The following is a 21,713-nucleotide window of genomic DNA, read 5'->3' as shown; positions in this document are numbered from 1 at the left end:
TGACACCACTCATCACCTCTGACCTGGTCTACTGCAGTACACTTTAACTAGGTTTCCTAGACATCCCTCAATCTCCTTTCAAAAGCCAAAATGATCCTTCTTAAACTTCTTGCATGTTTCTTTAGAAAACCAAAGCATGCCACCCCAAAATATGTCACATTGGCATGTCGATTATTTTGAAATAACAGCAGGTGAGTTATAGCAGATGCAATAAGGGCACTCTGACCCTCCTTTTCCTCCTGAAAGCAGAAGACAACTCCCACATGAAAGATGTCCCCCCAGAACTACAAGGAAGGAAGAGTTCAGGTCAAGAGTAACCTGCCAAACAAGCCACATTAAAGTAGCCCATCTCTTAGTCCCTTTTCCACAATTAACCACCATGTCCCAAACCCTTTGTCCTGGCTGATTTTCATAATTTACTACTCTCTGTCTAACCTACTATGAAAACAGTTACCCTGACTGCTTCTTTAGATCTTTGTATTTTCTTGTAAGGGGTCACATGTAAAATTTACTAAATAAAATTTGTATGTTTATCACATGTTACTCTGTCTCATGTCAGTCTCTGCTGGGGAATCTAACAGAATAAAAGAGAAATTTTATCCCTCCTACATTCCTCACCTGCAAAACCCTCCAATAGCTCCCCATTTCTAAACAGTAAAAGCCACAATCCTTGCATCACCCTACGTGGTCCTTACCAACCACGTATGACATACAGATTAAATCTGCACAGTCAGTAGTTACACATCTTTCATAAGACTTTAGAAGGTTACTTTGCAATTTTTCACTCTTCCTGATCTTATCTCCTACTATATTTTCTTCCCACCTACTCTGCTCCACCCACACTGGCCTCCTTGCTAGTTCTTCAACATGCTAAGCAGCTGCCTACCTAAAATTCTCTGAACACTAGGCTCCTACCCCAAATATCCACCTGACTCTAGCTCAACTTGTTAGACGGCGCCCCCATGTGTCTCCCACTCAATGCACGTGTGCACACTTGCTCACACACACACACACACACAGAAAGCCAGCATCTCTGGATTTTCCCCTGCTCCATTGCTCTCCACAGTGCATAACATCTTTACCATTTGGTATGGCTTCTAAGAGGGTCATAATTTTTCTTCCTTTCTTCTTCCATTGTGTCCCCATTGTTTCCCCAGAGCCTAGAATAATTCCTGGTACATAATAGGGTCTCAGTAAGTGATTGGTACCCAAAAAAAAACTTTTTAGTAATTGTTATCTTTGGAAAAAGGCAAAGACCACTTATGTTCAGGGTTGCTTCATATTCGGACATCTATGATATGTCTTTATATCTTCTAGAACCAATTTTAAAACTAGAAATTTATTTTATTTCACATAATTACTTGGAATACACTGCTAGAGCATTCAAAGTTGAAAAATTGCAAGAATTTCAGCTGGCCCGTCTATTTCCTATGAAAGGATAAAGTCCTCGTACAGAAGGTTCGATGACTCACTCTGAACGATTCAACATGTCTCGGGGACACAGCCAGGTGTCTGTGCTAACACCTAACTAGCAATCTTAGCCCTGTGCCATTTTCTTCTTGTCATGTACTCTAACTACCTGATGGAGACCAAAGCATGGGACAGTAAGTGAGGAGATATTCGACCCTGCAAAAAGGCAGATGATTCCAGGGAACTCAGCAAAGCCCTAACAGAATGATGTATTTGCCCTCATTACTCAGGTTCATAAAACCAATGTGCTCCTAAACCTCCTAAAGAATCAGTATTATTATCTGTAGGCCTTTTTAAAAAAAAATCTATAGATGTTTTTATCTGATTACAACTGTTGGTATTATTTGGGTGCTGCCTGAAGAGTCATAGTCTACAAGTGAGAATGCACAAGAGGCCAGTTCCTCTTTAGTTGTGTCAAATCCTCTGAATTATTTGGTTGCCCTTTTTCCACTACTGTTATATTGATATCTCTCAAGTGAAAACCTGATTAGTTATGGAAGTTCTGTAGTTATCCAGGACTCCTCCCTGTGGCCACAAGACTCAACACCTAAATGCAGTTCAGAAAATGACCCACTTTATATAAGCAAAGCTTATCATCTTAAATTCTGAATTGAGCAGGTAATTTAATCTTCCAATAATTTGAGGTGTTTATACCATAAAACAGATTCTAATTACCTTTACTACCTTCTCCCGGACTGTGACTAAACTCAACTTTCAATGACTGGCTATGCAGAGACTCTAATTGAGAAAATGATCTAACAACATTCAGCTCTATTCCTGCTAATCTTTAAGTGAAAGATACAGTATAAAATTTAGCATTATACAGCCCTGTCTATACACTCATCCCACACTATAAGGAAAACACTGATAATGTAAAATATCCATAATAGAAGAAAAAATTGATTATCAGAGAACTCAAAAACATGAGGCATTTACTTAAAGAATCCATGAGAAATAATGCAAGAGAAATAAAATCTCTATCAATACCTGCATATATATAGTTTTAAATATCAGAATTCTCTTCCAGCAGTATTTACCACCATGTTCATCTGTACAATTATAAATATTGTTGAATGAACTTGATTCCTTTGTGTATGTTTGTATCTTTCCAACATCTCTTTTTCCTGTATCACTACACTGTAAGCGTTTAAGTGAGAAAGACTGAGCTGAGATGATTTTGTTTCTTCCATGCATGCAACCACTAAGAAAATGGTCTTTGCTCAGAAGAACTTGAATAAATGTGATCAGCAAACAGAGGCATATGCAAAGCAGTAGACAATTACCCAGAATGCTGATGTAAGTTCTCCAGGATTGAAACAGGATTCGTAAATTGTCTTGAATCATCTATTGATGATTTAAGAGATCTGGCACTCTTAAAAATGGAAAGCCATGTCTCCTCACTGTGCTCACGGTTCACCCAAAATAGGAAGTGATGGTGTTTCCAAAATGTCTCCAAATGCTACAGAGCCCCTCACCTACCTACTCCAACTATGTGTTCTAGTTATTCATATTCTAATTACAAATAATTCATTGCACAGACTCTGCCTAAATCCCACAGAGCCGGATGCAAATGTACAGCCAATCTAAGGCAACATTTTCACTCTGTGGCACCATGTAAACAACAAAAAAGACTCCACAAAACTAGGCACATCTCCAGCTGTACCAAACTTTTGCTCAGTACTTTTGAGAGGCAGTGTTTCACCTCTGCAGACTAGAGTTTTTTCCTAGAGCAACATGAAGGAGGAACGATATAGATGGTCAAAAAGATTTCACCTAGATTCAATTCTGTATTTACTTTTAGAGTAAGATAACAACCTTCAAGAAAAGGGAAATTAATGTTAATTATTAAATCAGAAATGCTGGGTATTGTTTTCATTAACACACACTAACCAATTAACAAACAATAAAACAAACAGAGCTTTTTGCAAATGTCTCATGGCATTTTAAAAAAGCACAGTGCCACCTTTAGCAAGTATTTTGTCCTTACACCTTTAGTGACTTCAATAAAACAGCTGAGATTCAAGTACCAAGAATCAGACATTAAAGCAATTGCTCAGACTAGACCAAAAATTTGTTGTCAGATTCCTTGATGCAAGGCTGTTGTTTCTTGTTAATATTATCATAATTACTTATCACGCTCCCAGAGATCCACTGGTATTTTTAAAACTACATTTCACCCAATTTCAAAAGGAAACAAATTCTACAACTACCTCACACTGATGTTTTAAAGATTTACACAAACATGGGAAAAAAATCTGGATAGCATAAAAAGCACTGAAAAAAATATATAGATATATACCTCTGATCAGGAAGCCACTTGAACATTGGTGTCTTTCATAAACAACACTGCACAGGTCAAACTGATGTCGTCCTCATTTTTAGAACTTTGACGCACTTAAGAAATTCTCTTTTTATATAAGCCAATGGTAGTTTCACTGTAATTAAGTCCACATTATCACTATGCAGCCAAGAGAGAAACCGTTATTGCTTCAAAAGTTAAGTATTTCCTGAGTCTACAATCAGGAAATACACAGATTGTTCAGGACCAAAGAGCAAAAGTTTTAGCTTCCTTTAAAAAGAACCACTCTAATTTTGATGACCACTGCCTTTCTTATACTGTTTAAATAATCACAAGTGTCCAACAATTACTAATTGTGGAGATATGAGAATATTAATCTATGATATAATGTTCTGGGGTTTTTTTCCCTACAGAGTTCAAATGAACTTCAGTAAATATTTTTAAGTGAATACAAATATGAATGTGAGAATACCATTCCTAAAATATGTTTAAACAAAAAATAGCAATTGGTCCATCTTCTACAATTGCTATGAGCTTCTTAACTGCTTGGTTCATTATTAACCTTTTTATAATAATTATAAGACTTAGTTAAGGGGGAAAAAATAAAAGGAAACAAACAAGCTGAAATAAATTCCTAACATGGATAATTAAATTATTCTCCTTCAGAGTTAGTATGGAAAAGAAATATATTTGTTTTGGAAGCAATGCATGTCTTTAGGGGAAGTATAGATTTCCTTTATGATTCTGCTTTACTTAAGAAACGATGAAGAATAGTTTATAGAGTCTCCAGGCAACCAAGGAAGAAGCCAAAAGTACAATGGCATGAAGTAAAATTTAGCATTTTTTTAAGAAATGACTAATTTGGTCATTTGATGTTATCATTTCTATTAGGCTTTTCAAAATCTCATTTTCCAATAATGGAGAATGATGGGAGGCTTACCCAGGTCATGAAACAGTTCATTTGTATTAAGGAAACATTTTCCCAGCCTCAGGTGCCTCAGAAGCATATTTCATGTTGTCATTTTTAAAGTGATACTGTCTGACCATTTCATTTTAACTTTCATCCTAAAGTACTTCAGAGATCCTTTGTATTTAATGAGTTAAGAATCTAAATTATTATTTTAAAGTTTCCGCAGTAAAATGACATTTCATTTTGACTGAGAATCAAAACAAACAAGAGTAACACAGTGACTTTAAAATCTCAGAATTATACAACCAAAGGTGCCCTTAAAAAAATCACTGGTCCCCTCCTATCTTGTTTTACAGATGTGGAAACAAACTGTCTACATCAAAAGCTAAACCAATGAAGAGGAAAATAATGAGATTGGGAAAGACTAAGCTATTTGGGGCCAAAGAAGGCAGAGTACAGTATCTCTGTGATTTAAACCAGAGTCCTACAAGTAGCTTTGTCTTTGATCCCTGGGCTAGGCGCCAACACAGTTCCTCTCAGCCCAGGCTTGAGTTCTTAGATACCTCAGGCACTTTGCTCCAAACATACTAACAGTTCAGCTCTTCTCTAACTGCTGCTGCCTTGATGCCCCGAGTTAGCAAAATCAGAGGCCAACATAACATGGAGTTAGAGGTCCTCTGTTTAAGGCTCCACTCCAGACCTATTAGTGTCTATAAAAAAGACACCACTCTCCTCTCAGTGTCAGGTTTATCATCTCCAACATGGAAATTTCAATGCTTATCTCAGAGGTAAGCTTGGAAAATAGAACTAAATGTGCAAAAATGCCTAAAAATGCTGGAACAATGAAAGCATTCGATGATTAATTAAGTCTAAAACATAATTCTGATGTGCACTGGGAAAGTGTGAAAGAAATAAGAAGCTTTTGCTAAGTAAACATCTCTGCCTCATGAAATTCAAGTGGGGAAAGGGAGAAAAAATAATCAATGATAAGTAAAATATCAAATATTTTAGACAGTGAAAAATAACACAAGGAATGGAAAAACTGAGAAGGACAGAATATTTGCAGAGGAATCATTGCAATTTAGAGAAAGGATTCTCTATAAGATGATACCTGAGGAAAAAATCTAAGGTCAGCAAGGACAGGAGCCCTACAAATATCCGGGGGAGGAACATTCCAGGCAGACAGAACATCAAGGCCCTGAAACATGCTCAGGAACCTGCACAAAGCCAGTGGGCCTGGGTGCAAGGGAGGGAGCAGACGACAAATGAGGCAACCGCGGGAGACAGGAGACCTGGAAATCCCATAGAGTCTTGAACAGACTTTGGCTTTTACTCTGAGTGAGACAGAAAGCCACTGGGAGGGTGCTGAGTGGAGAAATGACATGATTTAAGCTGTTTTCAAAGGATCCCTGTGACGAAAATGGACAAGTGCCCTGGATGAGGGTGAACCACTGGTAGCTCACACAGGAGCTACTGCCAGGGAGGTGACAGAATTTTAAAGGTACAGACAACATGATTTACCGGTGGGTCTGATATGGGGTGTAGGAGAGGGGAGGAGGCCAGGACGACTTCACTGTTTTTGGCTAGAGGCATCAGAAAAATGGAACTGCAATGAAATAGGTCAGGGGAAGGGTATGGCATAAGCGAACAGGAGCTGAGTTTTTGACATGTTAATTTTGAGAAGCTTATGGACATCCAGAGAGAGATGTCAGGAGGTAGTTCAATATGTGTCTGGAGCTCAGGGGAGAGACCCAAGCTGCAATAGAAAACTCTTGGATAGAGAGGGCATTTTAGGCCATGAGATCAAAGGATTTTATCAAGAATAAGTATAGATGACAAAGAAGGGATAAGGACCGAGACAGAGCTGGGCAGAGAAAGCAGTTTTTCCAGGGACCAAGCTCAGAGGCACACGATGCTTTATAGTTTAGATGATGAAGTAATGTGAACAAAGGAAAAAAAACAGCAAGAGCCAGGGTACAACCTGCTAAGTATGGCATCCTGAAGCCAGGTAAGAAAGGTATCCAAGAGGAAGGGAGTCACCGATGTGAGAATATGCATGACTTTGCAAGAAAAAGTTGTGGTGGGGGTGGAAGGGCTGAGGGCAAGAACCTTATTGGAAGTGGATTCAAAAGATAATTTCAAAAATGAAATCCCCAAACAGTAAGAACAGAGAAGCTACTACGGAAGGAGCTGGATGAATAAGTGAGTCAAAAAGGGTTTTCTCTCAGAGATGGAAGAAATGACAGTTTCCAACAGAGAAGACCCCAGAGTGAACTGGAAGATCCAGACAAAGAGGGCAGGATTGCCAGTGCAATGTTCTTCAGTGGGCAAGAGAACAGACTGAACCGAGCGAAGGGTGGGGACAATTTATTGGAAAGAAAAAAGGCAGAACATAAAGAGATAGATATGGGCCAATATTAGACTTTCTCCTCTGACTTTTAATTTCCTCTGTAAAACAGAAAGCATGCTCATGAGCTGAGATGAAGATGGGGAGAAAGATCTAACAGAATATTGGACATGGCACATTAATTTTTTTTTCTTTTTTTTTAGGTGTAGATGGACACAACACAATACCTTTATTTTTTATGTGGTGCTGAGGATCGAACACGGGTCCCGCCTGTGCTAGGCGAGCGCTCTACCGCTGAGCCACAATCCCAGTCCTGGCTCATTAAATTTAATTCAAGGCTGACTGTAGGCTAAATTGTGAGGTGAAGTTGTCTTTGGAATCCTCAAACTACCCCTTCTGAGCTCACCTGGGGCCATTTGCATTTTGACCTAAGGTTTAACTACAGATCTATCTCAAGCATCTTTGATAAGCTCAGGAACCAGGCAAGATGAAGAGAAAATCTGTACCATGAAATGAAAGCATGCAGATAAACTGCTTTCCATGCCCAAGAAGAGACTGGGAGCTATTCTATATAAATGGTATTTCTATAAGGAATACATTTTGGAAAAAGTTTGCATGTAATTAGGCAAAAACCACTATTTTACAAACAGTACAGTTGATGATAAAGTTGTTTATCACTTGTGAAAAATAATTCTGTATTTCTTTTCCTGGATATGGATGTGCTTTTTAAAGGTGAAATGAGAAACAAAGTCATCAAAGCGATAAGATAATACTGATTATAAATGTAATCAAAAAAGTTAATCTTTCAATTTCCAACTGTAACACAGACTAGGAGCATCTATGAAATGTTATTTATTTGTCTATACTGAAACTTTGAGAACCATGTTTTTGAAACATAGCATATCCCTCTACACAACCACAAAGCACTCACATTGTGAGATCAAACTAACACCTATTTATTTAACAGGATGCTTCTTACTCATCAAATCAGTCCTATTATGTGCTTTATTTTGTGTGTGATGCTAGGAATCAAACCCAGACAAAAATCTAGGCAAGTACTCTATCACTGAGCTACATCCCAGCTCATCACTCTTTTTTAAAAGTATACAGTTCAATTCTTCAGATATTAGTAATATACAGTTTTACTTTGGGACTACGAGGTGGGCTAAATATCTATGTTAAAATGATAACTATCTTCAGACTGCCAGTCCTCTGCCAGAATCTGCCTCTGCCTTGGGGGGAATTAGGACTTCAACACATGAATTCTGAAGGCAGACAGGATTCTACCCATAACAACAATGACTGATTAACTTGGGAAGATTCAATATGTTAACCCCACTGTCACCTCTGGGGGAATACTGGGGACCAGGTGTTAGTTCAATACCAGTTGTATTTTCTCGAACGAACACTAGAGGGCACTTTCCTACATGAACTAGTACAGAGAAAAATAAAACTCAAAACAGTATCATGTAATACAGAAAAAAATGCCACTTTATAAAACATTGTTATCATTGTTCACATTTTAGGTTTATAAAATTAGCTACAGGGAATGAAATTAACTGGAATTTTAGCTAATTAAACAAGTGTGGAGATAAAATTAGGAAGTTAATAAAGTTAGGCCAAAAAAATTATATCAATCAGGATGTGACATTTGATCTGTTAAGTGTTTTCAAATAGGACATAATAAATAAAGGAAAACGATGTCTTGGTCCTTTATCAGGGCATATGAAAGTATAAAGCCATCTAAACAAAATGGAAAACTGGGTGGTTAGTAAGTTGTTTCACTCATGAGATGTCTGAACTCACAAGGAAAGAAGCCTGTGAGGGAGGCTTGGTTGTGCAATGGAATGGGCCTTGGGAAAGAGGCGAGGGAGCGAAGGCTAAGCCCAGAGGGATCTGGACACCACAAGTTCTCGCTGAGATCAGTAGATAAAGCTGTAATATTATCAGGAAACACAAATGCCACACATTTCTCAGAAACCTATTTTTGTCCTGGCCCTTCCATACTACTTCAGATATTTATACCACCACAACAGATTTTTCACGTTGCAAATGAAAAGTAATACGACATTTCTTGGACACGTATTCCAAGACTTCAGTTACTTGTAAACATTACCATGAATCACTAAAGGTACGAATGTCTCCCTTCTTTGAAGAAGAAAAACCCTAATGGCATCCTACCCAAGGATAAAAATGAAAACACGATGAAATGCCTCTCTACAAAAGTGGGCTTCAAGGAAGGGCAACAGAAGCAACCAGACCCTTAATCTCTGACCAGGACTGGTACCTTTCACAGATAAAGGAAGAGCACTGTTCTCCACTGTTCATTTTGGAAGCGCTATAATGCACTGTCACCAACCCTCACAGTAGAATTAAACTCCTGGAAACAAGAGTCATAATACAGTGCGCCTGATACAGCTGCTCCAGACAATGAAAAATTCGTACTATGATGTCTTGCAGCAAGATTGTCTTTTTGGCCCTCATTCCTTCCTCCTGTTTGGGAGTATACTGAACATCACCTAGGAAAGTGTCTGATCACAAAGGACATCTTTGGAGCTGACATGGGCTGTTAAAAAGTATCAAAGCCCTCCTCCCCTCCCCTTCTCTTGTGTGATGTGGCAAAATGTATTCCAAGTTACCTCAAACATCGTGATCTTCCTGTTATCTTTAATTGTGGAAAATGAAAAACTTGAGATTTTCCAGAGTCTTGAAAAAGGAACATATTCCAAAGTGCCTCATGGACATCTGACTTGAAACCAGATTAACAAATATAATATGCACTGCCACAAGCAATAAACCTCTGGCTTTGAGGTCTCTGAAATGTTACCATTTCACTTGAAAGCAACCTGAAAGAGCATACTATATCTTCTCCCCTCAGCAAAGCTCAGCCCCATGACACCATTACCTTTCAGTGAATTGATGTTCATGATTTGTTAAGATTTTAAGTAAACCTTAGTAACTCAGTTTGCCAAAAGACGTTTTTTTACTTTTCAAATTTCACGTATGTCAAGGTCAGGGGCTGTGGCTCAGTGGTAGCGCACTTGCCTAAATAAATAAAAAATAAAGGTCTATCAACAACTAAAAAATTTTTTAAATTTCATGTATGTCAGGCATGTTGATTTTTAATTCCTTAAATCAGCTCTTTCTTTGGAAGTTTAAACTGATTTTGTGACATTAAAATTTTTTTTCAGGATGTAATACTCTAATATCCAAAATATTTCTATATTAACATCTATAATAAAAGGATTCATGATTACAGCAATTCTCCAATATTACCAATATAATCAACAGGAACAAAGATAAAAGAAATTAGGAACATCTCTTCAGTGGTTGCTAATGTTAAACTGTATGGTGTGATAAAATGGCCAAAATTTGTTTTTAATGTTCCCAAATAAGGAATTTATCTATCTTAGCTTCAATTTTTCCAAATGTCACAACTTCAAAGTCAGAAGCCAAATTCAAAGAAAATTAACAGCCCTAACTTTTTACACATGAATTGCTTCCAAGAAAGAATAAGATGATTCTAACTGAAAATCATTTTATGAATGATTTTGCTGTAATAGACACTGATTTATCTAAACAGTATCCTCCATTACTTGGAACAAATGGTTTCAGTGAACCCTGCCAATTCATGCACCCTCCCCTGCTCCAATCTCCCCAACCCTCACAAAGTGACCACAATAAAGAGCACAAAATACAAGCTGCTCTATGACATGTACCAGGATGGGAATGTGACCAAGCCAGGTCAGTCTTGAGTTGTTCCCTAATATCTTTCCATCAGAAGCTGAGGGGCAGCCATTTACCCATCTGAGTTAGCCTAGTACCACAGATGGCCACATACCTTCCCTAGAGAAAGCCAGTCTGCATAAGTGAAACCAAGAGGCAAAAAGAAGTAAATCCAAGAAACGGAAAGGAGTCCTGGTGGGGTCATGTCCCTGGCTGCAGGCTGAAAGATGAACTTTTCGCCTCCTACAATTCTGGACACCACCCCAGGATCCTTTCACATGGGTGGTGTGGTTTTCACCCGTCTTTAAGAGTCCTACCTAGTATACAATCTATAAGAATATATGCTAACATAGCAGACGGTATCTAAAACTACCAACTTCATAAACAGTAGTCAAGGAATCAGTCAACATGACATATAATATGTGGACCCCAATCATTGGGAATGGATTCAATAATTTACCTGACTGAAATCCAGAACAGCAACTGATAACACATAACAAGTTATTTCCCTCTATCTTAAAAGTACCATTAGGGCTGAGGGGCTGTTTTGGCACTTCATCATATCCTCAGGTTATCAAAAACTCAGGTTCCTTCTTTCTTGTTTTTCTACCTTGAAGGCCTTGACCCTATGGTCCAAAATAGGGGTAATTGTATTCTAAGCATCAGAATATGAAGAAAGAATGAATAAAGAGAAAAAGGGGTATCCCTCGCCCCCCACAGACACACACAATAGACAATCTCTTCAGGAAGGTTTCTTAAGGAAGTTGTCATACAATAAATCCACTTACGCTCCTCTGACCATTAACCGAGGAACCTCTAGCAATAAGAGTCGCTTAAAAATGTAGTCTTGGCTCTCGGTGGCCATGTGCCTAGTTTAAAATTCTATTTCAAAAGAAGAGACATCAGAAACAATAAAATTCTATTTCAAAAGAAGAGACATCAGAAACAATTTGTATTCTTGTTTTAATTATCAGGGATGCATTAGAGAAAAGGCATCAGTCATGACTTTTCAACAAGGGAAAGGCAGTTTGACAAAAGTTGTTTAGTGATTGCTAATAATCAGCCTGTATGAAGTGATGATGTAGCTTACATCAGTAAGTCAAAGTATTTCAATCATGGCATGATTCTAAAGAAAGGACTCAAGTGAACACTGCAAAAACGTGTATTAATAAAGAGAAGATCAGACTATGTGCTTCAAAACTATCCCAATTGAAGAAAGAGAAACTCTATTACCAACCCTCAAAGACAGCCTTGGGAGTGACTATTCCTTGTCACCCAAAATAGCAAAGCACTTCTAGTGGTAATACCAGTAAACTACATCTATAGTCACCATGGGAATTTATAAACATTTTTTCCCAATAGAACCTGTTTTTCTGGTGGTGTTTAACTTACATTTTTATAGAGACAGCGACATGGCAATGACCCACATGGGGAAAGGCTTGTCCAGACACATGGCCCTCAGCAACATGCCTCTCCCTTAGTACCAGAGCTGAGAAAGCTACTGGCCTGTCTGCTCTGGGATGCTCAATCTCCTCATAGTGCCTCCTTAATTTGGGGTAGATACAGTGCAGAAAGAACAGGGTTTCTCCTTTTAAAGAGGAAAAAGACACAAAGGAAAAAATTATTTGGGGTAAAGCTTCAGTACGAGGAACTAACCTGACTAGCCCAAAGCCGCCTCAATGCGTGATCCCTCGTGTTTTGAGGATCACAAGACAAAGAGGGAACTTTGAGTGACGCATAGGTGATGGTGACTAATTCAACTGGCTCAAGAGTCCAAAGCAAGTGTCAAGGGGTGTTTGCCAATGGCTTTAAGGTCCACAGGGGACTGAGGGACGCCTTCCTCCTCCTTGTCTTTTACGTAGGTAGTACTCCATTTGGCACAAGCACTCCTACACTAGGAGGTCTCTGACCCTGAGACCCTGGGAAAGAAATGTGCTCAAACCCAGCCCAAACACAGGTTCAAGGACAGGAAGAGATGGCCCCTGAGAGAAGCACAAACTATAACTGATCTTGCTTCAGTCTCTCTCAGAAGCACCCTAAGTCTCTGGCCTAGGCTACTCCCCAGTGTGAACTCAGGGTCTCTAGAGATGGCAGAGAACCAATTAATCACACAAGGAAGCTCCTTCTCCACTTTAATCTCTTTTTCATGGCCTTTCACCTGATGGTAGAGGGCGGGCCTCACTCAGGGAGCTACTCCATCACAGGCTGAGGTAACTTCTCAGCCTAATCTGATGATTCTGTGGCAGAGCCCTACCTGTCAATCCACCAGTATGCGAATGAGTTGCCCCTTTCATTCTCTTTCTCTGCCTTGCAACAACCTACCCCCCCAAAATGGAGCTCAATCTGAGACCCTATTCCCCTAACCCTCAGTTTTATCGGTTTATACTTTATCAGACTACAGGGAAAGATGGTCTTATTCTACTAGGAAGAATAATTGGTCCTTAATTTTCTAGCCCTGCCAGTTTCCCTAGGAAAACCCCCTGTGGCTCTCATTTTAATTGCTCTGACATTGTGTCCACTACCCCCTACCTACTAGGCTAAATAAGGAGAGCAGAGTCAATTATCTGCTCCTTCCCTCCTCCACGTCTCAAATTTTGGGTCTGTTACAATGGCAACATCATCCCTGGCACTATAAATTAGCTTCCTTTTTACAACAACTAGGACAGAACTTTAAAGGCTCTAATTATGAGTAAGATGGCAAATATGGACACCAGGAAAGGCTTAAATCTTGTCCAGGGCACATGGCTCTCAAGAACACATCCCTGCCTTAGCACAACAGCCAGAAAAGTTCTTGGCCTGTCTCCTCTGGGACACTCAACCCTGTCTACAATGCTTTCATAATTGGGGGTAAACACAGTACAAAAATAAGGGTTTCTCCATTTTCAGAAGGAAAGGACACACACACACACACACACACACACACACACGGGCAGATTTTAGGTCTTGGGCCAATAAATGGCGACTAATCAGGCCGACACAAGCGTCCTAGTCAGACCTCAAGGAATGATCGCCAATGGCACCCTGATCTGGTTTAGACAATGGTGGGATGCCTAGAGACGCCTCTTCCCCCTTGTCTTTTGGTGGGTAACACTCCATCTGGCACATGGACTCATATTCCCTGGAATCCCTTTGACCATCAAACCCTGGGGGAAAATGCCTAATATTTGCTATACTCAAGTTTGACCCAAATAGTAGTTGGAGAACAGAGAGAGAAAAATCCATCTTACAGCCAGACATATAAGCAATTACCCGAACAGGCTAGAGACCAAAGCAGGGAAAAATGTTAGGTTTAAATCCAAGCCGCTGTGAAACTTGGGTTCTAATCTCTCAGTAAGTTTCAGAAAGGGAGAGAAAAGGAAAAAACAATTGGAAACAGCCTCCTCCGTTGAATATGAATAACATAAGAAAAAGGCCCAAAAGGAATTCAAAGCTATTATACAAGCTGAATGTTTTTAGTCTTGTTAATTTCATTTTTTGTTTTCCTTAAAGAACTTTATAACTATAGCCTGTTAATGTTTTAAATAAGTATTTCTTATAATAGGACAACCTAATTAAAATAAGCCATCACCTATACAGCAAACAAAATGTAAGGCTGATATGATTATTATAATAAACTGCTTCTCAGACTCCCTTTCTAGAATTTATGATTCATCACTTCCAGCCTGACAATTTGATTTTTAATTTGTTCTAATTAGTTTTACATGACAGTAGAATTCGTTTTGACACACGGAGGACAACTTCTCACCCATCTGGCTATACATGATGTAGAATCACATCAGTAATCATATATGCACATGGGGTAATAATGTCTGATTTATTCTACTATCCTTCCTACCCCCATATCCCCTCTCCTCCCTTCATTCCTCTGTGTGTAACCCCTAGTACATCTATTCTTCCCTAGACCCCAACCCCCTTATTGTGAATTACCATCCACCTATCAGAGAATATATTTGGTCTTTGGATTTGGGAGATCGATTTATCTCACCTAGCATGATAGTTTCCAGCTCCATCCATTTACCTGCAAATGCCATAATTTCTTCTTCTTTAAGGCTAAGTAATATTCCATTTTTTGTGTGTATATATGTATATGTATATATATACATATATATTACACACACATATACATAATTTCATTTATCCATTCATCTGTTGAAGGGCATCTAGGTTGGTTCCACAGTTTAGCTATTGTGAACTCAGCTGCTATAAACATTAATGTGGCTGTGTCACTGTAGAATGCTGATTTTATGTCCTTTGGGTATAAATCGAGGAGTGGGATAGCTGGGTCAAATTGTGGTTCCATTCCAAGTTTTCTGAGGAATCTCCATACGGCTTTCCATAATGGTCGCACCAATGTGCCATCCTAGATAATCTGATTTTAATCAAGACCTGGAAAGAAGACAGTCTTCACCCAAGCTAGAAAGGACCTTACCAAGTGCTCCTTATCACCAGGATGGCTATCTGAATTGCTAAAAAGGAGAAAATTTATTACTAGGGGAGATTTCCACCTTAAAAATTTTATGTCTAAGGATACAAAGAAAATAAAACCAAAAAGTATAAAAAGAAAAGGTGCAGGGGGGTGGGGATTTGTGAGAAATAGAAAGTCTCGTGGTTCATTTTCATCATCTAATACTTAGCCTTACTTAGATCCAATTGTAGCCCTTCCCTTTTGCCGGCCCTAATTCTAAAATTAGCCAGTCATATAGATTTAGACCTGCTGGACCAGAGGTGAATTCACGAGAAAAACTGAGCTCAGAAGAGACAAGAGGTTTTTGTTTGTTTGTTTGTTGTTATTTTGTTTTTCCTAAAAACAAATAGAAAGGACAACTGAGCTCAGCTTTTCTCGTGAATTAACCTCGGATCCAACACGTCTAAATTAATAGATATTTTTTCCAATTGGCTGGAATAATATGATGTAAATAATATAATATAATGTAATTATGTTGTATTATACTATATTATAACCCCAAACTCCTTGAATCAGAGTGAAGGTCAGTGCTGCATTAGGTTAGAGAAACCAACAGGTGGACTGCCTGCCCAGGCACACCTGATGGCCAGGTTCCCATAGCGCATCCTTCTGCCAAAAGTAAAGGTTTGCCTTGCCCACCCGCCTTTGGCATGAGTTTGCTTTCTTGAAGCACCTCTTTATTTCTAACAATTTCATCATCTTACAGCTCCATGTGCAAGAACAGTGGCCCAAACTGGTTCAAGAGCAGAGGGGGAAAAGGTGTTACTTTCAAATTCAAGCCTCTGTGGGACATAAACAGCTGTTTTATCATCTTATATTCTAGAATTTGGCCCCCTCAGTAACTTCCTCCCCAAAGGCTAGAGAAAGGGGGATACAGAGGAAAGGAATCTGGAGAGGCTGACTGCACTAGACCTAGACCTCTGAGGATGCTTAAGAGATCCACATCACCCCATATCACAGGGACTCGGCTTCAGGAAGCTCACAGAACAGGCCTGGGAATGTCAAGGACACCCCCAATTCCCATGGCGTTTTCTCTTCTTTCCAAATGAGCACAGGGTAGAAAAATGGGAAGATCCCATATGTACACATTTTTTTCTTAAAAATCTTTTCCTGAAGACTTCATGGGCTCCCACATTCTTTCAATATCTGGGCGGGCAGCCTAATATGATTCCAAAAGTACACTCTGATAAAGATGATCATGTTCTCCTTTATGGGAGTAATTATGGGTAGTTTTGTTTTTAGTTTAAAAAAAAAAAAAAAACACCCTTGTCTCTTCTGAGCTCAGTTTTTCTCATGAAATCACCTCCAGTCCAACACGTCTAAATTAATAGATATTTTTTCTAATTGGTTGTTTTGTCTAGCTTGAGATTTTTAGGCCCTTTTTCTTTCTCTCTCTCTCTCTTTCTTTCTTTCTATCTGTTGTCTTTACTCAGAGGCCAATTATTCAAAGGTTAACTCTCAAATACACTGAAAAAGGAAAGAGAGTCTGCCCCAATGGAGGATGAGTGGCCACCTGACCCTTTAAGTGTCCACCACAGCTGACATACTCTTCTCATATCTCCAAGTGCACAGGCCCTATCTATGTCTGAGTCACAATGTCAAAATCTGTACTGGGCTCTGTTTGAATTTTTAAAGGTTTAAATATAAGAGACACCATAATAAACATCTGTAGCACTTTCATCTCCTACCTATGGAGACCCAATACCTAGTAAAAAGCTGCAAAATCTGTTTCCTTTCTGTTTTATGCATATTAGTATGTATCTGTGTACTGTATGTTGTGTGTACATTTATGCTTGTGTCTATATATTGCGTATACACGTGGCACCAAAATTGGCTTATAGATAAATGAGTGCTTATGAATTAAAACATAAAAAATAAAAAGAATCAAATGCCTTTTGGTTCATGTGACTTAAAAAAAATGTTAACTAGAAAGTCCATTTAAGTTAGTAAAAGTAAAGATCTTTCTTTTTGAAATCACTAACCCACATATTTTTCCAGGTGGCCTGACAATCAAGAAAGCATTGGGTTTTATAAAATATTGAAAATACCAGGTCCATAGCTTTCAAGGATTTTTTTTTTTTTTGGTAGGAAAACTGGTAGTTGAAAGTGTTAACTAAGTTTGTCTAATATCTTAGTTTCCATGGGTAACCTAAAGTTAACTAAATGTTTCTTCATAAATGTTTGTTAATGAGACATCTAATTAATTTGCAAAATTAAGATACATAAATATCAACTGCTAAATATAAATTCAAGTACTCTTGGCTTCTAAAATTCTATAAGACATTATGTTTATGTCTATTAAGTGTGCTTTTATATGTTTGAGATACAAAAGGTTTGTAGAAAGTAGATCTCAAAAGTTTGTGTATGTGATTAAGTTGGTTATAATCTGCACAATTACTTAAAGTTTTTTTCCTAAGGTCAGATTTTAATGTACCAACATAGAGCAATGTCTAATTCTCTAGGTTTAACAAAGAGGGTTTCTTAAAACATTGACTTGCTTATTAAGATAATTTTTTGTGTCTGATAGGTTGGGAAAACTAAGTCTTAAAAGAATTACTGTTTATACCCATTTTAAAGTCTTTTCAATTGTAACTCCACAACTGGTTAAATAAATTGTTATTTTAGGTTCTTACACCCTGAATATAGGTGACTAGAGATGTGTACACCTAAAAACTAAATGTTTGTCTGAGTTTTGTCTGTTATGTAAAAGTTTTTTTTTAATTTTTTTATTTGTTCTAGTTAGTTAATACATGGCAGCGGAATGCATCTCAATTCATTGTACATACATGGAGCACAATTTTTCATTTCTCTGGTTGTTCACAATTTAGAGTCGCACCACATATGCAGTCATACACGTACCTAGGGTAATGATGTTCATCTCATTCCACCACCTTTTCTACCCCCATGCCTGCTTCCCTTTGCCCAATCATAGTTCCTCCAATCACCCCTCCCCCCATTTTGGATCAGCATCCACTTATCAGAGAACATTCAGTCTTTGGTTTTGGGGTATTGGCTTAAGTAGCATGATAGTCTCTAACTCCATCCATTTACCTGGAAATGCCATAATTTTATTATTTTTTTAATGCTGAGTAATATTCCATTGTGTATATGTACCACAGTTTCTTTACCCATTTCATCTATTGAAGGGTATCTAAGTTGCTTCCACAGTTTGGCTATTGTGAATTGAGCTGCTATGAACATTGATGTAGCTGTGTCTCTATAATATGCTGATTTTAAGTCCCTTGGGTATAGACCAATGAGTGGGATAGCTGGGTCAAAAGGTGATTCGATTCCAAGTTTTCTAAGGAATCTCCATACTGCTTTCAACACCAATTTGCAGTCCCACCAGCAATGCATGAGTGTGCCTTTCTACCACATCCTTGCCAACACTTATTGTTGTTTATATTCTTGATAGCTGCCATTCTGACTGGCGTGAGATGAAATCTTTTTTTTAATATTTATTTTTTAGTTGTAGTTGGCACAATACCTTTATTTCATTTATTTATTTTTATGTGGTGCTGAGGATCAAACCCACAGTCTCACATGTTCAAGGTGAGCGCTGTACTGCTAAACCACAACCCCAGCCCAGCAACCAGATTTCTTTTTTTTTAACAGATGAAAAGATATTTTTAATAAACCAAGCATTCTCACAAACATTTCTTCTTCTATGTGTGGTGTGGTGTGTTTGTGTGTGTGTGTGTGTGTGTGTGTGTGTGTAAGGGGATAGATGGTCCTCACTCAACTTACTTTACAATGTCATGAAAACATGCACATTCATTAGAAACCATATTTAAAATTTTTAATTATAATCTTTTCTGGAGAATTAATATGGGATACAGAATTGTCAGTGCTCAGTAATGGCATCAGCCAGCTACGCAACAGCTCATGGTGTTGGTAGGGTCTGATATTCTGTGGGTAAGGTATTTTAAATACATCTTTAACTTAAACCAGCTTCTGATAGGTTTATAAGGATGTAACTCTATTTTAAACCAATGAGCATCTCTGCATATGTGTGTGTATGTGTACAAACATATTTATTTTATTAGTGAGATGAAATCTTAAGAGAAGTTTTGATTTCCATTTCTGTAATTACAAGAGAAGTTGAACATTTTTTCATATATTTGTTGATCATTTGTATTGCTTCTTTTGAGAAGTCTCCATTTAGTTCCTTAGCCTATTTATTGATTGGGTTATTTATTTTTTGGTGTTAAATGTTTTGCGTTCTTTATATATCCTGGAGATTAGTGCTCTATCTGATGTGCATGTAGTAAAGATGTTCTCCCACTCTGTAGGCTCTCTCTTCACGTAATTGATTGTTTCTTTTGCTGAGAAAAAGCTTTTTAGTTTGAATCCATCCCATTTATTAATTCTTGATTATATTTCTTGCACTTTAGGAATTTGATTAAGGAAGTCAGGACCTAATCTGACGTGATGAAGATTTGGGCCTATTTTTTCTTTTATTAGATGCAGGGTCACTATGTAAAAGTTTACAAAATGAAAGCTTATGTAGGTCTAATACAGGCAAAGTTACCAATGAGTGCTGTCTTTTATCCATTATATCTGGCATTAAAGGCCACACTGCCATTTTAAAACCTGTTTACATGTGCTTGCTGTGAGTATATATAAAGGTTTTATTAACATACAAATGAGATGTATTTATACATCAAAAAAGTCTTACTGATATTCTATCAATGTGTGTGTGTGTGTGTGTGTGTGTGTGTGTGTTTTCAGCATAATAGAGTTCACTGCAGAACAAATTTTCCAGTATGGCAGCTTTATAGTTATTGACACCAACGGAGTAAATTTATTATTTAACAAATCTTAGCTTCTACTTTCAGAGACAAAGTGAATTAATTTAGGTTTTGAGAACACCCACACACACACACAAAAAAAACAGTATGTAAGCATTCAATTATGTAACATCATGTCTAAATTTATCACAAATATCCTCTATAAATTACTCTGTAATAAAGAAAATGAAGGCTCACAGAAACTAAATGACTAGTTCAAAGTCATATATCTAAATTAGTACTTGACTTACACAAATGTGAACTTTTATACATACATGGCTTTTTAAATACACCTATGTAAGGAGGCGAATCTCCAATGTTCAATGAAATCAACATCCTCAATGCCAAGCATTACCACAATATATCAGAGTATATTCATTTTTCCAAGTGTTTAAAGTCTGCCAACTTTAACTGTTTAAAGTCTGTCATCTTAGATGACATCGGAATATGACATCGGAAAGATGTCTGGTTTTTTTCACCATTTATACTCCATGTCTGCCACAATGTCTAACACGATTGAGTACTCAATGAATATTTGATAACTGAATTAAATGTTTTAGGCTGTGATTCAACAATGTCTTATATAATATGAATCTCATGTGCTACAATATGTATTTGACTTACGTCTATTACAAACATAGACCCACCAACATCTTGAGCAAAGAGTAAACACTCTTATTAAAGATATTTGATGGTTAATCGGGGCTAGTATTGTGGCTCAGTGGTAGAGTGCTCGCCTAGCATGCACGAGGCACTGGGTTCGATCCTCAGTACCACATAAATGTAAAATGAAGACATTGTGTCCACCTAAAACTTAAGAATAAATATTTTTTTAAAAAAAGATATTTGATGGTTAATTGATGCAGAATTTCTTACAGTCTTACAGAGTCTTATTCAGAAAATAATTCATCAGCTTAAAAGAGTGCCCTTTTATCCTCCTGGGTCAACCAAAACTCCTACTTTCAGCTGATCTAATCAACTAAATAATACATTATCATTGCTGGTAAAATTAAAATATGCAAATGAATGCTAATGTTTAGGTATATCACTATTGTTCATCTCACACTTCTAATAAAAGGCAGACACTTTTTAATCTGAGATGTCTGTCTCTAAAATACTACTGAGCTAGATAAGGATTATCCTTAAGGAATATAACACTAAATTTATAAATAATCAACTCCCAATTTTCTTCCCTCCACCTCCTCAGCATTTTCTATTCCCACACTTTATCTATTACCTATGAAGAAGGGAAATAGCAATTAAACTCATGTCTCATTATTCTATACCTAGGTTTCCATAAGTCATGTCGTATGGGAGTCCTACCAAAATAAACCTAAGCTTCAAAATTCCCAGTGTTTTGCCACTGGGAGAGTTTTCATCATCCAAATGGATGGAAGAGAACACCTGTTCTAGAAAGAGGTCCTTCCTTCCCCTTTTCTTTTACACCCAAATACCCTCTCTGTAACATCCACTCTGCCCAATTATGATTGGGTCACAAATTTTAGTTAAGACATAGCCATGTTCCATTCCCAGCTTGATCACTAACTACGGATATAATTTTAGGCACACTTTATGACCTCTCTTGAGTATCACCATCTATAAAATAGAGAGAAACTTTTAGAATAGGGATCTCTTGAGCATCTTTGTAGTTGGAATTGGTCTTGGTTGGCATTCCTGCCTCCAATCTCTCTCCCTCCCCTTGTTTC

The 21,713-nt window shown here is 37.8% G+C and overlaps 1 protein-coding gene across 5 annotated transcripts in view; it reads right to left on the bottom strand.

The window, feature by feature from the left end:
• Tbc1d4 (TBC1 domain family member 4) overlaps positions 1 to 21,713 on the bottom strand; it is a 194,326-nt gene that overhangs the window by 67,972 nt on the left and 104,641 nt on the right. Inside the window, exon 1 of one of the 5 annotated variants that reach the window (XM_048801298.1) lies at positions 3,770 to 3,947. The exons of the other annotated variants lie outside the window; for them this stretch is intronic. The gene's annotated coding sequence lies outside the window, so the exon portion shown is untranslated. Of the gene's footprint in view, positions 1 to 3,769; positions 3,948 to 21,713 lie in introns of those variants that run through there. 5 annotated transcript variants of the gene reach the window in all.

Source organism: Marmota marmota, unplaced genomic scaffold, assembly GCF_001458135.2.
Source record: "Marmota marmota marmota unplaced genomic scaffold, marMar, whole genome shotgun sequence".
Classification (NCBI taxonomy): Eukaryota; Metazoa; Chordata; class Mammalia; order Rodentia; family Sciuridae; genus Marmota; species Marmota marmota.
Note: the sequence above shows the minus strand (reverse complement) of the source record. Positions and strands in the feature narration are given on the sequence as shown.